The sequence below is a fragment of the Coenobita brevimanus genome, chromosome 55 (assembly GCF_032717465.1).
Source record: "Coenobita brevimanus isolate Jiangsu-jjx chromosome 55, ASM3271746v2, whole genome shotgun sequence".
Taxonomy (NCBI): Eukaryota; Metazoa; Arthropoda; class Malacostraca; order Decapoda; family Coenobitidae; genus Coenobita; species Coenobita brevimanus.
The window spans coordinates 20,464,221-20,487,170 of record NC_137008.1 but is presented as its reverse complement, the minus strand read 5'-3'; positions in this window follow the sequence as shown (position 1 = coordinate 20,487,170).

Here is a 22,950-nt window from a genome sequence, read left to right as displayed (position 1 = left end):
AGGAGTGGCACAAGTGCTTACCAAGCGCATACCAAAGAGGTGGATATCCCGATTGACTCCAGCTTGGAAGAAATATCAAAGGGGACAGTTATTCCAGATGTGGGCATCGTGGGTGCTCCCTGGGTACCCCAACGTAGTTGCTGGTGATAGGTTGTTAGCATTAGCTACTACTTGCAAGCTGAGGGAGTGGAAACCTTTCTATAAACATATATGTTCAATGCGCCTCAGTGACTTAATGGGCATATGTGTTCCATCAACAGCACCAATGATCCTTGAGAAGCCATTTAACCCGTCACGTCCTGAGGTTTTCCGCACCTATGACATCCCCCAGTCCCAAGCCTTTTTGGAAAAAAATTTTTTTTGCTAAAACTTCCGCTTAGGTCGAGAAACGAAGGAAAATCACAAAGAAAGTGGTTCCCGCGGTCTACAAGTGGTCCGTACAGGTGCGGTTCCCCCCGGCAGGTATCGTGTTCTGTAATGGGCTGGATATGCGTTTACATTTTCTATGGTAAGGAATAATGGGAGAAACAACACACAACACCTCTATATTTATTGAATTTGAACTAATAAACAATAACAGTAACAATATAATGGATTTCAGACACATATATATGAAAAATAAGCATTGTACCATCGCGCGAGCATAGTGAGTTTCGTCCGAGTCGTAACATGCTATATGCTAAGTGTCTGGTATGAGTCAACTTATCATTTTTTCTACTTGTATACTTCTGTTTCAATGACATTTTACCAATTACAACTGTTTGTAAGTGTTTTCAGATGTTTTCATTCATTATGATGACATGTAGCATAAGTATAGCGCACATCAGCTTAGTAAGCGCACTCGCTATGACTCGTATTTCAACATACCAAATTGTTTTATCACTTTCCAATTATTTTCCCCTTTATATAGAACCTTTCCTCCACCACTGTAAAGGTTTTCAATTATTTTCATTCATTACGAGGGCATTTAGCGATATGCTAACGCATATTCACGTAGCAACCACGATCTCAAACACTCGTGTTTCATCATCTACTTTATTTATTCACTCCACTTATAATTTCCCACTTATATTACACACGTTTACACCCCTATAATGCACTGTATGTACTTACTGCCATTATTTATTCATGTGAGCGTGAGAATATCGCATGAAAATACCCTCACAAGGAATGTTTCGACCAACATAATACTCACACACTTATATACTAATTCTTCACATATATTACACACTTTACCACTTGCTGACTTTTATTTTCACTAATACGTGCCTTATTCATTCAACTGAGCGTCAGGAAATCGCATCTCTATACACACGCTATGAATATTTGACTTAGAATATATATCAGCACTTACAATAATTTGAACTTATATTATACCCGTAAGAATTTCCAATAATAATAATTATATATTTACGGGCCGTATTTATTGCATTGAGCGACAGAATATCGCATCATAAAACCCTCGCTATGTAAGTTTCAACTTAGGGCAGATTTATATACTTACAATGTTTTCACTTATGTTCTACCCGTATGCACTTTATACTAATATTTGGAGATCAACATGACTGATAATTTCACTGAGCGTCTGTCTGTCGCATTTACCTCATAATTTCAGCGTCCTTTCGCATTCATACCATACTAAAATTGCATCAACGTGTGATATTCACTAAAACATGGGTGAATACACAGACCCACGTCACACTGCACGCACTCATAGCGGGTGTCCTTCCTCTGTGTCTTGAGTCTCACCTGGGAATTACTGGACACGTGACACCTGCGTTGGGGCCTAGGTCTGTTTGGCTGGGGAGGGATAGGAGTGGGGAAATGGCGGCCGGATATTCTCTGGGGAGTTTGGGCAATAGGGGCAGTGCGGGTGCGATGTTGGGGCCTTTCAACAGCATACTTTGCAAAGATTTCTCTTGTGAGCTCCCTCACAAACCCTTCAAATGTTTCCTGAACTCCTGTTGTCATGGCGTGAAGGTGGTGGCAATTCAGAGCAGTGATATCTAGCAAGTGAAAGAACAGTTTTTTATACCACTTCATCGTGGTCCTGGCACACTCTACCGTCGATATCATTGAGTCTGACTGGTCCACGAGGCGCATGTTTATATTGTAATCCATGACACACTCAGGTTTCCAAACACGACGCCTGTTCTCGCTACGGTAATCTACGGAATCAGTATGGTGCATCAAGGGGCGGTGAACCGTGGACAAGAGGCTTACTTCTCTGTTGTGGTTCCACATTGTTCCAAGGATGTTGTTGGCTTTGAAGAAGACAACCTCATTCCCTGCAAGTTTCCGCCCTACCTTGGCCATGTGACGCTGGTTCACCTTTACGGTTCCACAGACTCCCGTTTCATGCGTGTGAAGATAACGAGCGAGAATAGGGCTAGTGTACCAATTGTCGAGGTAGAGAACGTGACCACGATGAAAGTAGTCTTCTATCATCGTCTTTACCACTACTCCCGACAGTCCAATACTTCGATCTTCTATTATGTCTGTCTGTGCACCGGTGTACAAGACTATGTCTTGCACGTATCCAGTCCTACAGTCGCACATAACAAAGATCTTGAACCCAAAACGGTGCCTTTTGTTGGGTATATACTGTCTGAATGAAATGTTGCCTCTCCACAACACGAGACTCTCGTCTATGACGAGGTCTCTATAGGGATAGAATGAGGAACGAAAGGTTTGCCTGAGGTGATCAAAGACCAACCTAATTCGCCTCATTTTATCAGTGTTGTTTGCATTTGCAGGGTCATAAGCATCATAGAAATGGAGGCGACTTAGAATTTGTTGAAACCGATTACGGCTCATCACTTGACCAAATATTGGGGTAAACATAACAGGGTCCCTAGTCCGGTAAGCAGGAATTCTATTCTTTCTTATAATACCCATCAAAAGGACCAGGGCAAAAAACAAGAACATTTCTGGAAGGGAGACAGGGTAATCATAGATGATAGAATGCCTACTCCTTGTTCCCAATCTTTCACTCTCTAGGCGCTGGGCGCTTGCAAACAGGTTGGTTTGGTATACAATCTGATCAACAAATGCCTCACTGAAAAACAGGTGGAAAAAATCCAACCTGGTGGAATTACGGTGAATTCCTGGAGCAGTGCAGCCAGATCGCCCCTGCTCAGTGAAGGGATGAATGAGGGGAGAAAAATCACTCCCATCCTCCCAATCCCATGACACAAATCCCTCGTCCCCATCATCCCCATCACCGCCTTCGTCTGGGTGGGGAGGAGATCCTGGTTGGAGAGGTGGGGGAGAAGGAGTGCGGAGGGCTTCCCCACTGTCACTCCTCTTCCCTCTGCCTTTACCCTTTCCCTTTCCCTTACCCTTACGGTCTTGAGGAACATTAGGGGGCTGTGGGGATGAAATAAGGGAATATTGGGGAGCAGAAGACGTGCTGGGGAGTGGTTCCTCCCCACCTTCCCCCTCCATGGCAACACCACGTGCTCTCTCACGCACCCTAGCTCGACCACGTGTTAGGGGATATTGGGGAGCATAAGACGTGCTTTGGAGTGGTTCCTCCCCACCTTCCCCCTCCCTCACAACCCCACGTGATAAGGAACGGACCCGCACTGGCCCACGTGATCCACTACGCCGCCTCACACTACGTATGGAGAGCAATGACTCACTCACGTCACTCTCACTTTCCCTAATCCTCCCTGGACTTTCCCTTTCACTCCCCACTCCCTCCACTTGACTTCCTAACTCCCCAAACAAAATGCTAGGCCCATACCTGCTCATACGACGTGGTGTGTGCTCTGGGCCACGATGTGTTATCACCTCACATCCATACCACGTGGCAGCACGTCCCACGGCTCCGTCATCGTCCTCATCCTCGTCCTCGTCCTCGAATTCTGGTTCCAAATCATGCTGGGGATAGGGATAGGATATTGCACGTGCCTTCTTTGCCTGCTGCCCCTCTCTAGCAGCACGGTAAGTCACGTACTGCCGCTTCCTGGGAGACGGAACTTCCTCGTCACTGCTGGTGGTTTCTTCCTCCTCTGGCTGCACATAATCCTTGTCCATATCCTCGTCGTCCAGTGGGGAATCACTGTCGCCGGGAAAGGTGTCCAGGGAGCCTTGAATTTCGCTGTCTGAGAGACCTCTCTTAGCCATGTCTGAGCAGGACTGTGGCTACCAGGCGAGTGGACGAGTGGTGGGCTAGCGCGGGTCGCGCGGGGTCGCCGAGTGTCCCCGCCTGGTGGCAGGTAGGGAAAAGTCATGCGAGGGTATGTACTGCAAATCAAGCGCGAATTTTGAAAATTGTCGAAATTATGCACATTGCAATTGCACGACGTACCGGTACGTCGCCGGGACTTGCAAATGCAAATCATTGCAACGTACCCATACGTCGACGGGACAGGGTGGTTTAACCTGTGAAACGTTTTCATTGTTCGTTAAATGCCAAAGATAGTGGTTGGCATTTTTACTTCTCCTAATGCCTAGTCATGAACAACACTTGTGACTTGTTCAATCACTCAGTTTACATTAGCTTGAGCCACGTCTGCTGAATCCCTAATAACGCTCTGAAAACTTCCACTAACTGGAAGTCGCAAAGTTAGTAAACTTTGTGCGTGTTGAGGGGTGGGGAGGATGGCATGTGATCTTCCTGTTGGTTTTGCATTGTGTGGTTGCATTTCCTCACACAGACGTATAATCTTGTTCTGAGGAAATCTGTAGTAACGCAGCAAATCCTCATCACTGATATACAGAAGATCCAGTGGGTCTCGATATCTTCTCTCACGTCGCAACTGTTTGGCAGTAAGGCACACATTCTTTGATGTCATAGGCCAGCTTCCGTTATTTCACCTGAAATAATATGCATCTCCTTACTTATTTTGTACTGTACACACCTGCAGATTTACAGTGTTAATAACCTAAAGCAAACACTGCATGTAAGTTTTAGAACATTAAAACATTGTCCTAATGCTACATTTTTGGCCAGCTCCATGCTGCCCTTATTGTGAGTCGCATTTTCTTTCTTTCTTTCTTTTGGCCAGCTCCATGCTGCACTTATTGTTAGTTGCATTTTCCTTCTTTCTTGTAATCTTTCTTTCTTTTTTGTTTAAATGTGGCAGGCACTTCTACCCTTCAGAATTAATCGATTCCTACCAAACCTTGACACAATGACCAGCAGCTACTCGTTGCCTAGCAACGGCCAAAAAACCGCTTTTTCGTGCTTCTCATGTTTTGAGATGTATAAGCATTACTAAAGGGCATAGGAAGCTCAGACTTTGGGCGTAATCTAGGGGTTATTCCCTATCAGAAGTGTTTCATTCATTTTTCCCCTCTCTCCTCTAATTTTCGAGTGGCAGCCCTGCGGAGATTGGCCTCAGCATCCCTAGCAACCAGTACCAGTTTTCAAAAATGCCCCCCTAGTTCCCCAGTGGCTTTTTTTTTTATGCAAAGGAAGAAAGAACCAAAGGCCAGGAGCCCGCAAACCATTCCTTCCAAGAAATAAAACTAAACAATACAAAAGAGAGCCAAATTCAAGATCCATTCATTACGAGATCCCTGGACACAATGTGTTTGAAAATCTGGAGATCATGGGAAGTAGGAAATACAGACAGAGGAATACAGTTCCAGTGTTGACCTGTCGCACAGATGGAGGACTGGGAGTAACAGTTAACTCTAGCATTATAGAGCTGGACAGAAAAGGGATGAGAGTTTGTTGCTAGAAGGGTGTTACGTGCCCGTCGTAGTGGTGGAGAGGTGCAAGCAGAGTGTTCAGAGAAGCAGTGACCATTGAAGCAGCCGTAGAAAAGAGATAAAGATGCATCAGGGCGGCGAAGTGACAAAGTTTGAAGGAAGCCAGCAAGAGGACGAGATTTAATTAGACTAAAATCCATTGACTCCACCTTGTTGAGAAGAGCTGAATGTGGGGAGCCTCCCCACACATTAGAGTTGTACTCTAAACAGGGGCGAAAAAATCCCGTGAATGAAGTCAACAACTATACAGGGGTAAAGAAGGTATGGAGTTGGCTTAGCACACCTAATCTCTTGGAAACAGATTTTATAGATGTGATATAATCATTTCAAGATAAATTCTGAGAGAATGAAACCCCAAGTATGTTTAAGGATGATGCAGGATTGAGCCGGATATTATTAAACATTAGTGAGTACTCCTGTGGAAGAGTTTGTTGCATTGATTGGTGTGAGAACTGAGTTGCTGATGCATTAAAAACAAGATTCCTTTTACTCGAGTCAGAGATACGAGTGTACCCCCTCCACAATATGTCTACCCCCGATGTATATATGTCCCCCCCCAATGCATACATGCCCCCACTAAAATTGCTGACCTAGCATGCTTTCCCACGCCTGAACGAAGGCGTTATTGCATCAATTCTTAGCAGGCAGCCAAGACGGGCAGACTATTTTACTGTGAGCTTGTAATAAACTCCTTATCTAGCTGTTTGTACACGGAGTTTCTATCACCAAAGTATTGCAAGTTACATGAGCCAAATCAGACATTAGGTATGCCATAGCCTCATCACTTGTTTGTTGAAGTAACTGCTGAGATGGACGTTGCGGAAACTGAATGGAAAGGTGAAGGGACGAATCATCAGTGTATGTGTGGATAGGGTTAGAGGTACAACTTAGAAGATCATTGATGAATAAAAGGAAGAGAGTTGATGTTAGGACAGAGCCCTGAGGAACACCACTGATGATAGATCTACAGTAGGTGATGAACGGTAGCTGTCTACCACAGCAGCTATAGAACGACCAGAAAGGAAGCTATAAATGAAGGCACAGACAGAAGGATAGAAACCGTAAAAGAGTAGTTTGGTAATTAAAGATTTATGCCAGACTTGATCAAAAGCCTTTGAGATGTCAAGTGCAATGGCAAAGGTTTTGCCAAAGTCCCGAAAAGGGAATGACCAGGAGTCTGAAAGGTAGGTGAGAAGATTGCAATTAGAGCATCCCTGACAGAACCCATACTGACAGTGAGAAAGCAGATTGTGATAGGAACGATGCTTTATTTTTTTTTCTGTTAAGAATAGACTCGAAGTTTGAGACAAAGGATGTTAAAGCAAATTGGTGATAAAGGGGTGGGAATGGTCACCCTTCTTTGGGACTGGCTGAATGAAAGGAAACTTCCACCATGAAGGAAAGCTAAAAGTTGACAGACAAAGGCAGGGTGTATGTAGAGAAGCACAGTTCTTGAGGACAACAGGAGGGACCCCAACAGGCCCATGTGCCTTATTATTATTGTGGCCAGTGATGGCAGAAAATACATCAGATGAAAAAATTTTAATGTCAACCATGAGGAAGTCAGAGGGGCAAAGTATAGGAGGAACAGCACTGGAATCTTCTAAGGTGGATCAGAAGGAGAACGTCTGAGCGAAGATATCTGCTTCATCAGTAGAAGAAATAGCTGCAGAGCCATCAGAGTAGTTAAGAGGAGGGAAGGATGATGAGGAAGTGTTGTTAGAAAGGTTTTTGGCAATGTGCCAGAATGAGCGGGAAGAACTCAAATGGGAGAGTTGAGAGCATGTAGTGTGGAAGAAATTATTTTTAGCGGAGAGAAGAACAGACTTAACATGGTTCTGGGCAGAAACAAAAAAAAAAAGATGTGATTCAGGGGTGGGTTGGCTTTGGTAACTTTTATAGGCCTTCTCCTTGTTGTGGACATTATTAGAACAAGCGTGATTAAACCAAGGGTTTTTTCTATCTATTCTATCTATTGCCAGATGCCATAATCCCATAAGGGGTGGCCATTTGACTCGGAATTTTTTGTTTTACAGGGAGGGGCACTAACCCTACACCAACCCACTGTTGACACGTAGGGAGCACGTATGGTTTGGTTATATGGTTACCACCCAGCGTTGTAAATGGTAAAGGATAGGAGAAAGGAATGTATGCTTCAGTGCCTTTGAGAATAACCTCCATAATGTGCATGGCACACCCAGATGGCTCCCAGTCATGGAAACAATAATCATTCCAGGGAAAATTAAAGAAGCACTGCCAGATGGCCTCCCAATCATCAGCTCCAAAGTGCCACAACCGACGTGTCTTTGGAGGGTCCTCAGGCTGTACTGGAGCGATGGGACAGGTTAAGATAATGGAGTTGTTATCGGAGGAGCCCAGTGGATAGAGGGAAGCTTAACAGCATAAGCAGAAGAATTAGTTGTAAGGAAGAAGTCAGGTATGTTGGAATTCTCTCCATTGTGGTCAGGGATTCGAGTAGGGTGCTGCACAAGCTGCTTTAGATCATTAAGGATAGAAAAGATGTGGTCTTGTTCACCAGGCGGATTGGTGAAAGGAGAGGAGAGCCAAAGGTTATGGTGAGCATTGAAATCTCCTAGAATGAAGATTTCAGAGAAAGGAGAAACAGGATATATTCCATCGTACAAGTAAGATATTCGAAGAATTTTTCATAGTCTGTAGATTTAGGAGATAAGTAAACAGCACAGATATATTTAGTCAGAGAATGACAGGAAAGCCAAAGCCAGAGAGTAAAGAATTCTCAAAAATCAAGTTCAGGAACATAAGAGCAAGAGAAGTCGTTGCATACATATTATGCAACAGCTACCTTTGGCTTTGACTTGAGTATAGAGAAAGTAGAAGGATACAGAAAAGAGTCTGTTTTTAGTTGCCACAGACAGCTGAATCTATGTTAAGAAGAGAAGATGAGGTTTAGTGGAGGAGAGGTGGTGCTAAACAGAAAGTTAGAGGGAAGGCTGCGAATGTTCCAGAAATGAAGAAGTGAGTCAGACAGTGGTTCCAGGCAACTCGTTCAGTCATCACCGGGAGAGAGGCTGATGGTGGGGATATTTATGGTCCCCTCCCCGGCCCGGGGACTCTGGAAAAAAAAATGAAAAGGAAGTGTAGCATGTAATATGCATGTATGTGGTGTTGACAGTTAGAGAAACTTGTATTGCAGAGCATGCTGGCCTACTCCCTGTTTTACTGAAACAATGAAAAAGTACAACAACGGCGGATGGTTAGGAACCAGTCCCGAGGTTTGATGAAACGGGAGCTCCAGTTCTCCCTGACATCAGCTTTCCATCCACCTTGGCAGTACTGGCCTGCTCGACTGGTGCTACAGTCTACTCCCTGCATATGTATATATACTGTACAGGGTGTAACGCGACGTATGACAATAACTTAAACCAATGATCTATCATGTAATTTTGAGTACCGGTATATTATGTTCTATACACATATACTCTCTGCGGCCCCAGTTCAGTACCCAGCATTCGGCTATTTAAGCGTTAAAGTTTTGTGTCTTGGATGTGTCGTCGGATGTGAGCTTCACAGGGTGATGGAAGACGAGTATTATTAGCGCATACTGTATTGTACATAAATATCCCATATCCTGTCAGTACAAACGAGTTTTAAGAAGAAACTTTATGTAGTTTATTGATTCTTTAACATCGTCATGCATTCCTGCAGTTCTTTTGCACAAATCGACTGTAATTAAGGATTAAATTCAAATCTCAAGGATTGGAAGGGAGTAGGGAGAGAGGAGAGGCTGGTGTGGTGTGTCAGTTATGTAATGTTTGGTTTGTAGGATAGTACTACCAGCATTATCGTAACACCCAGAGCTCATTCAATGAAGAAACATTACTGTAATGCGTGGTAAGAGTCATTTTAACCCAGGAGTAATATTGTTATTTTTTAAAATTTTTTGCTGCAGTTAAACGTGTCACTGTTCCCTTCATCTGATGGTGACGTGAGAAACGGGGTGTCAATTTAACGACTTTGCAGCTAAATCTGTTTTTTGCATCTACCTTGCGCCACTATTTAACATCTGGCAACATTTCTAGCTTTATTCTGGATATTTTGGTCATTTTAGGTGTTATTCTAGAGATTTCATCGTACTGTATTTTCTAGTGCTATTTTGCAGTGTTTTTTTTTTTTTTATCTAGCAACATTCTAGCAAGTTTTGAGAACTAAACTAGCGAGATTGGTGATACGGGCTTGGCAACCCTGCGTCCAAGGTGTCATTTGAGCGGGAAAATTTGCAGGCGAGGCACAATTAAAATTCTGTGCTCCAGGTTCAATTGTTCAATTGTTCATCAGACAGCATGCCACTTATATACAGCAATGAAGAATATTAAGATATCGTCTATTTTTACGGATTCTGCGATCGTTATGCCAGTGCTGCAGCTAGGGAATACAGGAGGAGAGCCAAACAGAAGATGTCCAGGTGTTCCAGTTTTCTGCAGTGGCTACCAGCATCTTCGCGACACAAGTAGTGTCCCTGGAATTTATCAGAGGGCAGAATGCATAGACGCACAAGATAAAGAAAGACAGATAATGCATGCCATGTTAAAGAGCCCTGACATAAGTACAAGAAGACTTTCCTCACGTCTCCTTGTTTCTCACACAAGTGTGGAGGACATTCAAAAGGCAAGGTTTGAAACCATATAATTTACAGGATGTTCAATATCTTAACCATGAAGATTTTGATAGACGCCTTGTGTACAGTACGTGGCTAGAAAATAATCCCCAGATTGTGAAGTGCATCTTGTATACCGACGAAGCCATATTTACCCGTGCTGGCCTGCGTAGTACACATAATGAACACTGATGGTAAGAAGAAAATTCTCACAAAACAGCAGAAGCCAACTTCCAACATCGATTTTCTCTTAATGTTTGGTGTGGCATCATAGACAAACATCTGACTGGACTCTACATCTTTGAGGATACACTGACTGGGGATGCCTATGTAAGTTTTCTGATGAATGACCTTCCTGTACTCTTAGAAGATGTTCCTCTGGCTAAACGACGGCGAATGATCTTCCAACATGACGGTGCACTCCACATTACAGCAGACACATTAGGGAGCACTTGGATCAAGCATTTCCCAATTACTGGATCGGTCGAGGAGGACCCTACCCATGGCCTGCTAGATCACCTGACCTGACACCACTTGATTTTTACCTCTGGGACCACATGAAGACACTTGTGCACAAGAGGAAAAGCAACACCAAACAAGATTTTCTTGCAAGAGTAATGGAAGCAGCACAAGTGATCAAGAACAACCCAGCAGTTATGAGAAAGACGATCTAGTCAGTGATGGAGCGTGCAAGATTATGCGCTGAAAGTGGTGGTGGGCACTTTGAGCATCTGATGTAGGACTCATCATGAAAGACCACCCAAACCAGAGAAAAACGAGAGCCAATGGGCGCCGGGAGAAAGGCTACATCTAAGAATTCATAAGTTTATACAATAAACAATGTATGAATACTATAAATAATCAGCTAAAGTGCTGTAAACCTTAACATTGAGAGAGAGAGAGAGAGAGAGAGAGAGCACTTGTTCCAAATTTACTGTGTACCGCGTACTTTACCACTGTAAATAATCAACAGTTGAAGCAAAACATTAAAAAAATATGATAAAAACAAAACTTTCACTACCTAATATTAGTACACCTTTCGTAGGTCGTGTGGCTGAGTTGTTTTATCTAATGAGAGAATCACAATGTAATAGAATCACTGAATAATGGAACAAGATAAACATAGATTTCGGTAAAAAAAAAAAAAAAAAAAAAAAAAAAAAAAAAAAAGACCAATTCCAATTTTTGAAAAAATGCACTAATAATGTTTCGTCACTCAGCACTTGTGGCTGTTCCCTCGTCACCATCAGATGAAGGGAATGGTGCCACGTTTACTTGCAACAAAAGAATTTAATAAATAATAATATTACTCCTGGGTTAAAATGACGCTAATCACGCATTACAATAATGTTTCTTCACTGAATGAGCACTGGGTGTTACGATAATGCTGGTTGTACTATCCTACAAACCAAACATTACATAACTGGCACACCACACCAGCCTCTCCTCTCTCCCTACTCCCTTCCAATCCTTGAGATTTGAATTTAATCCTTAATTACAGTCGATTTGTGCAAAAGAACTGCAGGAATGCATGACGATGTTAAAGAATCAATAAACTACATAAAGTTTCTTCTTAAAACTCGTTTGTACTGACAGGATATGGGATATTTATGTACAATACAGTATACGCTAATAATACTCGTCTCCCATCACCCTGTGAAGCTCACATCCGACGACACATCCAAGACAAAAAAACTTTAACGCTTAAATAGCCGAATGCTGGGTACTGAACTGGGGCCGCAGAGAGTATATGTTTATAGAACAAAATGTACTCAAAATTACATGATAGAATATTGGTGTAAGTTATTGTCATAAGTCGCGTTACACATTATATATATATATATATATATATATATATATATATGTGTCCGACTCTGGGCATAGGCTTCACAGCCAGCTATCAAGGCCCAGCAGTCCTCCTACATACCATACACCTCCACATGTCACCACTTCGGCGCTAACACCCACCGTCCATATTGAATACATGCTAGGGCTGTCTCGTACAGAACTGGTGTATTGGTATTAGCGGGGGTATTTTTACGACATGTCGGCGGGTCTATTGGTAGATCAGTAAAGCCTGATTTAATGAAATTCAAATCCTTAAACTGTTCCCTGCCCCAGCCGGGATTCGAACCTGGGTCCGTAAGGACTCCAGGCCACCTCTCTACCGATTGAGCCACCATATATATATACCGATTGAGCCACCATATATATATATATATATATATATATATATATATATATATATATATATATGACGCTTTCCTCTCAAACACACACACACACACAACTAGTCGTATTTATTCTATCTGCAAGTTCTTACGTCTGAACTTGAACATCTCAAACATTTCCAGTCTCCACTTTCTCCCTTTCTCATTCTTGCGTCATATCACGCCATAGTGTTATAAAATATTTCGTGGAAGAGCATACCTAACTTTTTAACCTTTGCTTTCTTGCATATATTCCAGTTCTCTGACTTCTTGTACCAAACATCAGACAGTCGTTGGGGTTTAATTTGGTGGTTTTGTACCTATTTATTTATTTATTTATTTATTTTGAGGGAAAAATTTTCTTGGTTACTGGGATTCCGGCCTCAAGGCCCTATCGTTTTTTTATTAATATTCTACGACACTGGAAATACGTTTTTTTTTTTTTTTTTCATCCCTTCTCCCCGAGGGATCTCCACTGTTCCAAGGGCTAATAATGAAAGTGATGTTAGAAAAAGGATTTCATTACATGTTGATGGTGACCATGTGCATTCAGGCATCATAAATTTTTATTTTATTGTCTGTCATTACATCATTTATAGCCCATGGAAACTGGAGACTGTTGTGAGCAACGGGGAAAATATCTACCAGAGAAATGAGTCGTAAGTTAAAAAAGTAGATGTGCATTTTCCTCGTGTGCATTCAGAGAAAACATGGGAACTGGATATCCAATCCAGCCTTATATATGCTGATTTAGTTGAAACCTGTGTGCTCACTTTTACTTATTTTTGATTTTGATTTTTGAAAGGGTGGCTGACCACCCAAGAATCACTGGGAGGGTCATGCTCCCCAGATATTGCATTATTTGCCCACCTTTCATTGTTTCAGAGAGTTTTAAATCAAGTAAGAGGGGCTGACCCCCCTGTATTGTACTGAGTGGAACCTTCCCTGTAACCAAACGAACTCAACTAATTTCATTAAAACATTTTCCTCGTTTGTAATCTTTTTTTTTATTGGGAGGGGGGGCGGGATGGGAAGGAGGGTTGTCCCCTTAAGAACCATTTTGGGCTTTACACTTAGCAAATACAACATTACGGATATAATGTACAGTACTATGATATTAAAGTCACATCTGCCTTTCTTCCTCTATTTTGTATCCTTTATAAGTTCTCGAGTGAGACTTACTCCCCTAAAATGCGAGTAAAAATATAAAAAAAATATGAAGTGGAGGACATTATCAAGTAGCCATCCGAAATGACCTGAGAAATTTCATTGAAATCTACCTATTCACTTTCTCTTACTTCTGATCATTTTTATTTTTGGGAGGTGGGCTGACCATCCAAGAATCGTTGTGGGGGGGGGGGATGCTCCCTAAATATCGCATTATGGAAAAAGAGTCCACTGTACAGCGTATGCTGCGATATCAAGGCCCTGTCTGCCTCCCTTTCATTAATTCTGAGAATTGTTCATTTGACTACGGGGGCTGACCCCTTAAATCCATGGTTGGAAAACTATGTAGACTGTAGCACCAGTCGAGTAGGGCAGTACTGCCAAGGTGGATGGAAAGCTGATGACAGGGAGAGCTGGAGCTCCCGTTTCTTCAACCCTTGGGACTAGTTCCCAACCATCTCCCTTTGCTGAACTTTTTCAGTGTCTCAGTAACACAGAGAGTAGCCCAGCATGCTCTTCAGGACAAGTTTCTCTATCAACACAAAACTACATGAACAGTACACACTACACCTCCTTTTCCAAAATTTAAAAAAAAAAGTAATCATGCCTTTGAAACACATAGCCTAGGAGTCTCGGGGGGGGGGGGCATAAATGCCCCCACCTTCCGTCCCTTTCCTGGTGATGACTCGAGCTGCCTGGAACCACTGTCTTCTTCATTTCTGCAACATTCGTAGCCTTTCCTCCACCTTTTCTCTTATGGTTTCTATCTTTCTATGTTTCTTCATCGCTAGCTTCTTTTCTGGTCGTTCTATAGCCGCTGTTGTAGACGGCCATCGTTCTTCTCCTACTGTAGATCTATCAGCAATGGTGATCCTCAGGGCTCTGTCCTATCACCAACTCTCCTCCTTTTATCCATCAATGACCTTCTAAGCTGTATATCTAACCCTATCCACTCATACGCTGATGACTCCACCCTTCACCTTTAAATTCGGTTCCCGCAACGCCCATCTCAGCAGTTACTTCAACAAACAAGAGATGAGGCTATGGGTCACCTAATGTCTGACTTGGCTCGTATCTCTGACTGAGGTAAAAATAATCTTGTTTTTAATGCACCAAGGACTCAGTTCTTACACCTATCAACGCAACAAAATCTTCCACAGGAGTACCCACTAATGTTTAATAATATCCAGCTTAATCCTGCATCATCCTTGAATATGCTTGGGATTTCATTTACTCGGGACTTGTCTTGGAAAGATCATATTACATCTCTTGTAAATTCTGCTTCCAAGAGATTAGGTGTGCTAAGCCGTCTCTGTTCCTTCTTTACCCCTGCACAATTGTTAACTCTATACACGGGTTTTATCCGCCCCTGTGTGGAGTACAACTCTCATGTGTAGGAAGGTTCCCCACATACAGCTCTTCTCAATAGGATGGAGTCAAAGTCTTTTCGTCTCATTAACTCTCCTCCTCTAACTGACTTCCTTCAACTTCTGTCTCTTCACCGCACTGTTGCATCTTTATCTCTTTTCTTTCTCTACTTCAATGGTCACTGCTCTTCTGAAATGTCTGCATGCATTCCTCCACCTCTACAACGGGCGAGTAGCACCCGTCTAGCAGCAAACTCTCATCCCTTTTCTGTCCAACTCCCTAATGCAAGAGTTAACCGTTACTTCCAGTTCTTCATTTATCCAACAGGTTAACTCTGGAACTGTCTCCCTCTGTCTTTATTTCCTGCTTCCTATGATCTCCAGTCAAAACGCAATGTGTCCAGGCATCTCGAAATGATCGGATCTTGAATTTGGCTCTCTCTAGTATTTTGTTTTTCTCTTGAAGGGAACAGCTACTGCGGGCTCGTGGCTTTTGGTTCCTTCTTCCTCGCATTAAAAAAAAAAAAAAAATGTAGTGGAAGACCTTTCCAGGAACCTGACGAACTCACCTGGGATGTTTCATTCAAATCCACCAAGTAGCCTAAGAGGAGTTAAATAACACACACACACACACACACACACACACACACACACACACACACACACACACACACACACACACACATTCATTCATACATACATACATACATACATATACTCGTGAATATATATATATATATATATATATATATATATATATATATATATATATATATATATATATATATATATAAAACTATCTCTCTCTCTCTCTCTCTTTATATATATATATATATATATATATATATATATATATATATATATATACATATATAGTATATAGCAGTACGGTACAGGGTGCGTTGCCGAAAATTATACCATCATGCTTCGCAGGGATGATGATAAACCAGTAAACGTATTTCCTAAGCACAAAATAATAGTATGGTGGAAAAAAGTAGAAACATACAAGATTTTGTGAACCAAGAGCTTAAAAAGAACACAAAGTGCAAGAGAGAAAAACATAAAGGAGTAAGCGATGCGGAACGGAAAATAAACAACGGGGAAAAAAGCCGCCAGAGGAGGTCGTGAGGCAAGGAAAAAGGCGGAGGTGGAAGGGGACGTGGGAGACTGACGATGGATAAAATAAATAAAATAAGGAACGAGAAGAAACTCCTCAGTAGTACTAGGAGATTTGAGAGAGAGAGAGAGAGAGAGAGAGAGAGAGAGAGAGAGAGTAATGGATATAGTCATTTCTTCTCAGAGAGTGTAAAGCCAATATCGTGCACTCTTCATCATCCAGGGCGCCAATATTTTTTCTTTACTTAGTCTGCATTATTCCCGAGTGGCAGCGGCCGACCTCAATATTGGCACAAGTGTTGCCCTAACGCTGATGAGCTCAGCAAGGGCTCATCAGCGCCCTGCTATATGTTGCGTCCACGTTCATTGTTTTATATTAACTTGGGTTGTTCAGTTGCTTTAAGTGTTTTTTTCAGGTGGATATGGAAGGAATTGGAGGAGGAGGTGACAGTGAGCATGAATAAAGGAAAAGTCGACGCGACATATAAAAAATTAGAAGAGGTGAATGATACGTGAGGAAGGGAGGACAGAAATAGAGAGGTCCACGGGACAGAATATATATCAAAAGCGATGAACTGGAGATAATGAGTCGAGATTAGAGGATGTTTCACTCAAGACACACAAGTACTGCCAAGTTCATTCATGTAGTTTTATTTTCCACGTATTATAATCACTAATATTAATACTAACCGCCACAAAGTATTCTTGAAAAGATTTGCAATGAAATGTTATAAAGGACGGACAAAGCTGAGGTACCGAACAAAATGCATTATTAATATGCTTTATTTGTCCTTTGCCATAAAATATAAACACACACACACACACACACACACACACACACACACACACACACAAACACACACACACACACACAAACCCTCACTTTCTATTAACCTGTGACGATTGATTCCTCAAGCTTTAGCATCCCGACTGTAACACTATTTAATCAACATTTACCATTATTGAACCACGATTTTCTATTTCACATTTCTCTTAGCTGATTAATAAAAAAGGTTTCACTTCAATATTAAACTCATGGTAGGGTATAACACTGTTGTCTCCTAAGCTATTACTTTGTTACAGTTAACATAATCTGTATACTTATCATAAAGGGCGTTCATTTTAAATAAAAAATAATGATTCATTTAATAGTTACCTAACTCCATCACTTTAATATCGATTTCTCTGGTGGTGTCACAGAATCAATAGAGGTGCTTGTGCAACAGATTCATCTCAACTGATTCTTGTGTGGATCTCATATAGATTCAGTGCCTTCCAGTCACTGTTTTGTGCTTAGAATGACTTCTTGTAAGGAGAGACAGTGTAAGTTGTTGCATTTTATCATATGGCATCGTTAAGTGGGCCAGTGTGAGATACCGTAGCGTGCCGAGTGCCAGTGTGAAGTAAGGCAATGTGACGTAAGGCAATGTGAATGTTGTAGTGTGAAGTGTGTAAGTGTGAGGTGTTATAGTGTGAAGTATGGCAATATGATGAGTTGCAGTGTGAGGTGTGGCAGTGTGAGGTAGCACTGTGAGGTGTTCCAGGGTGAGGGGTGGCAGTGCTAGGTAGTGCATTATATGATTTGGCAGTTTAAACTGTCTTAGTGAAGTGTGGCAGGTGTGAAGTGTTGCAGTGTGAGGGGTGATGGTCTGGTGTGGCACTGACTGGTGTTGTTTAGTGAAGTCTTGCAGTGTTAGGTATGGCAGTATGATGTGGCAATGTGATGAGTATCCGTGTGAGGTACTGCAGGGTTACGTGCGGCAGTGTATGGTATAGTGATGTGTTGCTGTGTGAGGTATTGCATTATGAGATGTGTTAGAGTGCATACTGTCAGTGTTACGTGTGGCAGCTTGAAGTTTTGCAGCTTGAGGTGTACCAGTGCAAGGTGTTGAGACATGAGGTGTGACGTGAGGTGTGGCAGTGTGTTGCAGTGTGTGGTGTGGTAATGTGAGATGTCGCAGTAATGTGGCAGTATAACGAGATCCAGTGAAGTGATGCAGTGATATATATGGAAATGTGATGTGTGGCAGTATGATGTCTGGCTTTGTGAGGTGTTGTATTGCAATTTTTGTAATTTGATGGAAAGTGAGGTAATGCAATGTGAGGTGTTGAAGTGTGATATATGGTACTGTGTTGTATTGTAGTGCGATATGTGGCAATGTAAAGTGTTCCGGCGTGTGATATAGCTGTGTGAGGTATTTCAGTGTAAGCTATTGAGGTGCAATGTGTTGCAGTGTGAGGGATGATATAGTAAGGCGTGGAGGCCAACTGCTCCCCACATGAAACATTGTCCAATATCTCAACGTCTGACCCATCCACTCTAACTACGGACAAACCATTTGGCACATTCACTACAACTCAGTCAGATTTTTTTCCAAGTCGAAGTTAAGGCGAAAAGATCATCCTTCCACTTCCTCATTCTCGTCCGTTTCTCTCAGATGCTTTCTTCCCTGTCTCTGTCCATTCTTTCTTTCTCTTTTCCTGTCACTACAGATCCAATTTGCATTCGTGCCTGTCATCTTCGTCTCAAGCAGCTACGCAGCATTTTGTTTAAATTCCCCAAATTCCTGATTCATCGACTTACTCATTTCATTCCATCAGGATATTTTCCTCATTATGTGTCATTCTTCATGTCACGTTCTCATCCGATTCCCTCCTACCCCCACCCCCCCACACATATACACACACAAACACAGACACAAACACACACACACATGGGTGCACTCATTAGTACTAATTTCTGTTCAGGGATTATCCCCTCCTTCCACCCTTTATCCTGGACAGAGAGAAGGGGGGAGGGGGGAATTAGGACCAGGCCTACCCAGCTTCAGCCCCAATACCCCCACCCTCATCTTCCAGCTGCCACTCAGTGTTTAGCCACATATTTTCTCATGAAGTTTCTCATGCCCTATAAATCATGGCTAAACTATAATGCATACACTGTCAGCGGCCAAAAGTTGGAAGGCATTTCATAATAAATCAATAATTAATTGTAGGCTCAAACTGAGGACGACATTCACCATCAGTGCAATCAACACTGTAGTGCCCTACACGATTCTGGGACTGGGTTGTAGTGCTCGCCTTCTCCTCTCTCTCTCTCTCTCTCTCTCTCTCTCTCTCGTATATTGAATGCAGACAACATTCATCACAGACACTGTTGACAGCAAAGAGTGGGTGGGGCAGAGGACGGTTTTTAAAATGTTGTTGCTTTCGTCACTGGTTTGGTTCGCTGGTGCCGTGTCGACGATTTCATTATTCATTACTTGGAGTTTAGTCAGCATGGATCGTTGGTCTGTACAGGGGCGTGTTGTTGCAGTAGAAACGTTCATAAAACAAACTCAGTAACAGCTACATTGCGGGTGTTTCGAAGACATTTTAACACACGAATCTCACTTTCTTGGAACACTGTGTTATTGTGGGTAAGGAAATGGCGTGAAGATGGTTCTGTGCGAAACTCAAATCCTCCTGGCCTCCACCAATCAGTCCGTAAACATGAAAACGTGATCCGTGTCCAAGATGCCAGTTAAAGAAGACCAGCAATGGGTGATGCGTTCTCTTCCCCCCCATATTTATGCAAGGAAGAAGGAACCTAATATGATCTCTCCAAGATAAATCCCGAGAGAATGAAACCTGAAGTATGTTTAAGGATGATGGAGGATTGAGCTGGATATCATTAAACATTAGTGGGTACTCATGTGGAAGATTTTGTCGGGTTGATAGGTGTAAGAACTGAGTCTTTGATGCGTTAAAAACAACAAGAATATTTTTACCCCAATCAGAGATACGAGGCAAGTCAGACATTAGGTGTGCCATAGTCTCATCCCTTGTTTGTTGAAATAACTGCTGATTTGCAGGAACCGAATGCAAAAGGTGAAGGGTGGAATCATCAGCATATGAGTGGATAGGATTAGATTCACAGTTTAGGTCACTGACGAATAAAACGAAGAGAGTTGGCAACAGGACAGAGCCCTGAGGAACACCACTACTGATAGATCTAGAAGAAGAAGAACGGTGGCCGTCTACAACAGCAGCTACAGAATGACCAGAAAAGAAGCTATAGATGAAGGCACAGATAGAAGGATAGAAACCGTAAGATGGCAGTTTGGAAACTAAAGATTTATGCCAGACTCGAACGAAAGCCTTTGAGATGTCAAGTGCAGTGGCAAAGCTCTCGCCAAATTCCCGAAAAGAGGATGATCAGGAGTCAGACAGGTAGGTGAAAAGATTGCCAGTAGAGAGTCGCTGATGGAACCCATAGTAACGATCAGAAAGAAGGTTGTGATAGGAAAGATACTTTAAAATTTGTCTGTTAAGAATAAACTCGAAAATTTTTGAGACGCAGGATGTTAAAGCTATCTTCCAGCAAGAAGGAAAGGTACAAGTTGATAGACAAAGGCGAAAGAGTTTACTTAGGCAGGGTGAAAGCACAGGAGCACAGTTCATGAGGACAACGGGAGGGACCCCATCAGACCCATATGCCTTGTTAGTACTGAGGCCAGTGCTGGCAGGAAATACATCAGTTGAAGAAATTCTAAAGTCAGCCATGAGGAAGTCAGAGGGGGGAAGTGATGGAGGAATAGGACCGGAATTGTCTAAGGTGGAATTGGAGGAGAAAGTCTGAGTGAAGAGATCTGCTTATCAGTAGAAGAAATAGCTGCAGAGCCATCAGAGTAAAAAAGAGGAGGGAAGGATGATAATGTAAAGTTGTTAGAAAGGTTTTGGGCAAGGTGCCAAAAGAAGCGGGAAGAATTTAAGTTGGAGAGTTGGGAGCATTTAGTAGGGATAAGATTATTTTTAGCATAGCAAAGAACAGACTCGGCACGATTCTGGGCAGAAACAAAAAAGATAAGTCAGGGGAGGGTTGGCTCCGGTACCTTTTATAGTCTTTCTCCTTGTTGTGAACAGCATTAGAACAAGCGCGATTAAACCATGTCTTTTTTGCATTAGTCAGAGGATATGAGAAAGGAATGCATGCTTCCATGCCCAAGAGAATGACCTCCGTAATGCGCATGGCACACTCAGATAGCTCCCAGCCATGGAAGCAGTGATCATTCCAGGGTAAATAAAAGAAGTACTGCCTGTGTGCCTCCAATCACCAGCTCCTAAGTGCCACGAGACAATTGTGCTAAATTTTCTAACTATAACCACATTTAACATACTGAACACGTAGTCACGCTTAACATACCACGGGTGGTGGCTAGGGCAAGGCTGAACTTCACGTGATGCGTGGAGCAGCGACTTGATATGTTTCTATCACCTGACTCGGTATATTTTGATATGTCGGCGGGTCTTCTTGTAGATCAGTTAAAACTGCTTTTATGAAACTGAAATCCTGAAACTGTTCCATGCCCCAGCCGGGGTTCGATAATGGGTCCAATAGGACTACAGGCCGCCCCGCCACCAATTCAGCCACCGCCTCCCTTATGTACGATGATCCCAAAGCTATACTAAGTGTACAAAGCAGCATATTTGTACAGTAATAGGGAAAACATTTTAAAGTGATAACATCTTACTGATAATGAACTACAGCTAATCTGAAAATCAGATTTAATAATATATCCAGTGAATTACCAGGTCTAAAATTGCAACACATAAGTTTTACACTACATTGCTGATCACCATACTTTTTGTTGTTCTTGATTAATTCCAGTCAGTCTGACTCAGCAGATCTATCAGCTGCAGGCTGTGTCTCTGTAGGGTCATCCCATGCAGTGAAATGATGCACCCTTGTGGCAGACAGTGCCTCACCACGACGAGGTGCGGGGATTAGTGTGGAGGTTTGGTTCCCAGATGGATGCCACATTTGCATTTTTCCATCCAGTTAATGGGCACCACAATAGGCTCCACATCAGCCCCCATCATTTGGTTATCTGGTTACCAGGTAGAACGCAATAGTGTCTGGAAAATGAAGGTGGCCATCTTGTGGACGTTATTTTCAGAACTAACACATCAACTTAAACTCTATACATTTCTGAGTCCTTGTGGGCCTATAATATTATTTTATAACTAACATTAGGTGTTTCTGCCGCACCCTGTACATGGAATTTTTTTCCTTTTTTGAAATATGTCATTGTATTTCTTATGTGCCAGGCTTCAATGAAGAGCATCGTATCATTATTTGTAATTAAATAATGTTACCAGTGCGAACCTCAGATAACCAAGTAGCAGGGTATATCACACACACACACACACACACACACACACACACACACACACTAAATGAAGTGACGAAGCAATTTCTTTCTATATAGTAAGCGAGAGCTTAACTTCATCTCATCCAAGGTCTTTGTGATAGTCACATTTGGTAGAATTTCCGGTTTATTATCTCACTGTAAGGTAACTGTATTGTTGGTTGAGTCTATAGTTCATTTAGGTTCTATATGGAAGTCTTGGGCTGTTGTGGAAATGGCCATAATCTGGTAGTTACAGTATAAACTCTCTATATATTTAAGTTAATACCGTAACCATGGTCAAGGAATAGGGATTTATGTTTTCTTGATATTCTCAGCACTTTTTGGTATTGTTCTTTTCCATAATGTATGATTTTTATTCAATGGGTAACAGAGATAAAAGTTTTCATTCAAAATTATTTTAATGCGTACATGTTGGACAATATGTAATAAATTGATTTTTAAAAAAATAGAAAAACCATACCCGTAATTACAATTCAGTGAAAACAAATGAATCAGTAATTTGTCCAGCCTCCTTCTGCATCTATCATACACTGCAG